The following is a 6,000-nucleotide window of genomic DNA, read 5'->3' on the forward strand; positions in this document are numbered from 1 at the left end:
TAGCTAATGCATTATTGAAATAGTAAGGTACAATTTTTTTTAACAAGAATTAATAGCACATGTAGGAACAATATACAAGCTGAGTTTTCATTAGTGGATAGAAGAGTTCCGGGTGAAGGGGGTTTAAATGTCATATTTTATCCCCCCCGACCCAGGGAGCTCTTTGGGGTCAGATCTATAGTTAGTTTGGGGTTGCAAAGTTATGCATACAGTCCCCTAGGGGATGGGGGTCTCAGATGGGAAATACAAATAACCCTTGGGCTTAGGATTCTCAACCAGTGTGGCTTCATGGGCCAAACCCAGAGCCAACTGACCTTATTTTCTCCAATTTCTAGTGTTTGTGGCACAGGCAAGAGCAAATTATTATCACAGCCTTGCTGCAGCTTGAGAGCAGCTGGCTTCCCTTATTTGAATTAGCAAGGCTTTCATGGGCCCCAGGGTTACCATTTCCACAGGAGCAGGAGTGGCTGCTTTGGGTCTGGAGTTAATGCTGGTACAGTCATTGAGTCCATTGTTGCAAGGAGTTTCCATCACCTTTAATGGTTCCTTTAAAAGGCCATTCATTCATTCAATTAACCCATCTGCTGTGGGATTACAGAGCTAGTGAAATATCCAAAGGACATTATGTTCTGTAGTCCAGTCCTGGGTTAATTGCCCTGTGAAGGGGATCCCCCATCACTGTCCAAATGTGTGGGGACCCCAAAAGAGGTACTTACTTTTTCTAAGCTACATATGGTAACTAATTAGCTCACCTTGGCCACTTGAAAGGCCAGCAGCAGTCCTGTAGCCATATCTACAGTGAAGACATAGTTTTCCCCTTTGGACAGAGGGCGGGGACCAATATAGTCTACTTGCCAAGAGGTGAGAGGGATCTGGTCTCAGCTGATGTGCACAAGTCAGTAAGTAATTCTGGGCTGTCACAGTAAGCAGGAGGGGCTAGCATCCACTACTCCTTTTAACTCTTGTTGGGTGATAGGCAGCTGAAACTGCTGCATCAGTTTCCACAGGGTCTTGTGCCTTCAATGCCTGGTTTTCCCATGCAGCCATTCAGTTACCTCATACATCATTGGTATTAGGCTGCAGAATTTTGCTAGGGCATCTTCTTCTTCATTACCTGGCAATGAGTTAACATTATGGGCAGAAATATGGAAAGCAGTTAACCTTATGTTTCTGGAAGGCCATAGATGTCTTCCCAAAGTTCCTTCCCCCCAAAGGGGCAGCTGACCACTATCCATTGCTCCTGCTTCCACAAGGCTATCCCTACTATTAGGTATTGATATATGGCCCAATTATCTGTGCAGACAGTCAAGGTGTCTCCTGATTCATGAACAATTGCCATCCATACAGCCTGCAGCTCAGCCCACTGGAAAATTTCATGTATCTCTGTATTCAAAGAGCTGCTATAAAAAAAATATTGCACCATAGGAGATAGGCTTTCCATTTGTCAGTGTGCTCACCTGAGCACTCCCCACATGGAACTTGCTTACAGTGTCCTGTATCCACCCCTGTATGGATATGGTCATCCATAAAAAATCACTGGGCACTTTGAGTCAGATCTTTGACTTGCAAAAGAGCATTATAAGCTGTGCACAATTGCTTTTCCAAAGGGCTGTATCTGAGTTCTGTGCCCTACCAAAGTTGGGACAAGAATCTAATAGTTACACATTTAGCCTGTTGTCTTTGCCCACCCAAAGCCAATATTGGTACTGGCCACATCCAATTCACAGGGTATATTGAGGTTCACCCCCCTTAAATCCTGTGGTTGCTTGATAGTTCACTTAGCTTTTATAAACACAGCCTGCCATGGGAAATCCCATTCCTATGCTTTTCCTTTTCTAGTTAGGGTAGACAAGTTTTTAAAATTTTTAAATAAAGTATATACAGTTTCTAATAACCTAATAAACTACAAAAATCTATTAATTGTTCAGGAGTTAGCAGTGTAATATAACTTTGTATTTTAACAACAACAGCTGAAGGAATAGCTTTAGTTTTACCTAACCAGACAATACCCAAGAAACTGATAAAATTTCCAGGCTCTTGTAATTTGCTTTGATTTGTTGCCCATCCTTGACTTTCAAGGTGGGTCACCACTGTGTTAATGGTGATTTCTATTTCTGGAAAAGAATTACTGGTTAGCATGATATCATCATTATAGTGAAACATAGGGGGTGTCCTTTTCCTTAAATCTTGTGCTACCAGTCCATGGCAGATGGTGGGACTATGGAGGTGTCCTTATGGAAGCAAAGCAAATGTCCATTACTGGTTTTCCCACATGAAGGTGGATGCAGTCTGGCTAGAGGAATCTAAAATACTAAAATAAGTTTTAGCAAGGTTTAACAGAAAGTGAATTTGGTTTAATTGAGCACTCATATCCTGCAAGAAGGTAGGTATATTTGACACAGCTACAAACAAAGGAGTTACTAAATTAAGTTTGATATAATTAATATTCATTTTCCAGGTACAATTAGTTTTTTTTTTTTTTTTTTTTCATTGGCTAGACAGGGTTATTAAATGACCCTAGTGACATATAATGATATTTTGCCACAGTATATCTGTGGGAAGGCACATTTTTTTGGACCAGAGGATGCAGATGTTTACTTTCCTCAGTTTTAATTTCCCAGGCAGGGGCGCATCATCTTTTGATTAGGAATCGACAGGGTACCACACTTTAAAGTCCCAGTCAGGTGAAGCTAGGGTATGTCTAATTTGCCTTTCAGCAGGTTTTGCCCTCTTACTCTAGCTTATGCCATATTATGCCTTCTAAACTTTTATCCAGAGCATGTTTCAATTCTGCTTGGGTCAACTGCATGTCCCTTTCTAATTTCAATTCTTCTAAGTGGCAGACTGCTGTGTCAGCCTTTAAGGCCTTTTCTACAGCTGGTTAAATTCATAGGTTCTAGGCATTTAGACATGATCATATATTTGGGGGAGGGGGGCTTTTAACCTACTACATTGTTGCTTTAGAGCTTTTAATAAAATTCCTTGACTCATCACATTCTACCTTAAAGTTATATTATATAATATCACATATTAAAGAAACTTCCAGCAGTATATTTCTATTGCCTCCTACCTGGAATTCATACTATTTTTGTCATAAATTTTACTTTACATAGGTTAAGAACCAGACAATATATTGTGATTTTTACTCTAAATGGTCAATTATTTTCTGAAGAAATTTAAATAACAAGGAAAATGGTCTTTCACTTACCTGTGGAGTTACCATTTCTAGAGCTCTTCATGACTTGACACAGCTCCAGAATCATGTCTGGTATGACTCTTTCTGCTTGAAGAATTCCCTTTCTTACTTATAGTGTACACCTGCCAATGATACATTCTTTTAGATTTTACATAGCTGAAAAAGTCTTTATTTCATTTTCATGAGGAAACTATTTTTTTGGAATAAAGAATTCTAGGTTGACAGTTTTTGTTTCTTTTAATACTTTTGTGAAATTGTTTCACTATCTTCTGGTTTCCATTGTTTCTGATTAGAAATCTGTTAATTTTCTTATCTTTTCCCCAAGTTATATAATGTGACTTTTTTCCTCTGGCTACTTTAATCTTTTCTCTTTATCACTGGTTTTAAGAAATTATGATGCATTCTAATATGGTTTTGCCATAATTCTTATTCTTGGGTGTATTCAGCTTCTTGTATTTGTATGTCTATATTTGTCATCAGTTATGGAAATTTTGAAGGCATTAAATCTTCAAATATTTCCTGCATTCACTCATCTTATCTCCTTTAGGTACTTCAAATACACTTATATCACATGAAGTTTTTTCATCTCCTTGTTGCTGTTATTTTTTAATCATTTTTTTTCCTACATGCATTTCATTTTAGATCATTTCTATTATATGCTTTCATGTTCACAAATCTTTTCTTCTGCCATGTCTATTTTATCATTAAGTCCATTCAGTTTATTTTTCATCTTGGGTATCAGAGTTTTCATCCATAGAAATTTGTTTTCTATGTTATAATTTTTATGGCTGTGCTTGATATGTTTAATATCTCCTCTGGATTCTTGGGCATATGGAATACATATGTAATAACTAGTAATTTTTTCCTTGATATTACATTTGCATCCATTTTGATTAATTGAATTTTCTCCTCATTATAGTCTATATTCTGCTTTGCATGTATGATAATTTTCTGTTGGATGTTAGACATTTTGAATTCTTGTTATATCCTGGTTTCTTTTGTTAGTCCTGGACTTTGTTCAGGGGTACAAATAAGCAAGTTGTAAGCTGTTTGATCTTTTCGTACTCATTTTAAGCTTTGTTAGGCAGGGTCAGAGCTGTATTTGGTAGATTTGCTTTTCTCTATCAAGTGAAGCAAGACTCTTCTTGCACCCAATGCCTTTCAAATGATGAGGTTTTCAACTGATTGTTCAAAACAGAGAAATATCCCTGACCTTGTATAAGTTCTGCTTATTTTTTCTCACTTTCCATTTGCGTCATTGTTTCGTTAGACCTGAGTAGTTTTATCACTTGCATGTACTGATCAGTATTCAGCTGAGTACAGTGATGTCTCAGTGATCTCTCTCTCTCTCTGATGATCTACTCTTTCCTGAATTCTGTCCTATCATCTCTTGCTACCTAGACATCACCTGACTTCCAGCTCTTTTTCTTCAAGTTAGGGATAGTTCTGGGCTTTGTACCTCTTCTTTGCACCATGAACTGAAAACTTGCTTTGCCCTCCTTGTTTTGCACCAGGCTGTATATTTGGATAATTATAGGGCTGACCTAAATTTATTTTTTCTTAGGGTCACTGTTCTTCATTTCCTAATGTTCATTTTCTTGAGCAACATTGTTTCATTTATTTTGTCTGTTTCTTTAATTATTTCAGTCTGGAGAATAAATCCAATCTCTATTATTCAAGTGGAAATTACAATGTAATATATATAAGTATAGAACTTTGAGAACGATATAGAAACTGGAATTCTGCAACTGTCTATAGATACATATATATTAGCTTTTGTTTTTCCCTTAACTTCTTTTTAAATTGTTGCTCCAACAATGCAAGTTTTCTCATTTTCATGTACATGCATTATTTAATTCATTTAATAACTATATTGATGAATGAACTTTGGAGATGGGCCACCTTAATGATTTGCTTACATTTTTATGTGATAAGCTATGTCTTAGGGAAAAAAGTACCATATATATGTTATGTAAATGTAATTAATTGCCAAGAATTATATAAATTAAAAACACTACTGATAGATTTCATAGGTTATGGTATACAGGTTATATGCTCATAAGTAAAAAGTGTTACTTAAATATTACTTATTAAGTAATATTCATTAAGAAAATATGAATTAAAAAATAATTTGACCTCTCAGATATGAATAATTTAGACATTATATAGGTAATAGGTAAAGCAAATATGCATGTGAATTAATGTTTTGCATTGTATTCTTATAGAAAAAATGATTTAGAAATTAATCATTATTGAAATGATTCAGGAAATATAAATACAGAAAAGATACATTTTACAAGACAGAACTGATGTAAATTTATTTTCTGTGCCTTTACCTTTAATGTAAACATAGATTTTGATTCATTTGAATTTCTAGATTCTGATTCATTTTTGCCACATGCTATTTTTTCTGTTAGTAGTATTTTAGATCATTTTTAATGAGAATTTTTCTTGCTAAGAATAAGTCATTGTAGTTCCAACTTTGATGAGCACATCTAATACTCTGGAGGATATAAACTATTTGCTCACTCAGTCATAGATCTAGGGGAGTGTTCTTGAAAGAAATGAAACTCAGCTTTTTAAAAATAAAGTTAATAAATATCTACACTCAAAGAGACATGTAAGCAAAATACTTTCATTCTCAAGGAAAATAAATCTGACAAAATTTTGAATACAATTAGCATTTCAGAGTTCTATTGTAAAATTAATCATGTGTAATCATATGATTAATTTTATTATAATTTCTAAAAGTCAACAAAAGTTTTTAGGTTATCTTCAAAATGCAAGGTACATATTAGCATTTC

The sequence above is a fragment of the Choloepus didactylus genome, chromosome 11, assembly GCF_015220235.1.
Source record: "Choloepus didactylus isolate mChoDid1 chromosome 11, mChoDid1.pri, whole genome shotgun sequence".
NCBI classification, from domain to species: Eukaryota; Metazoa; Chordata; class Mammalia; order Pilosa; family Megalonychidae; genus Choloepus; species Choloepus didactylus.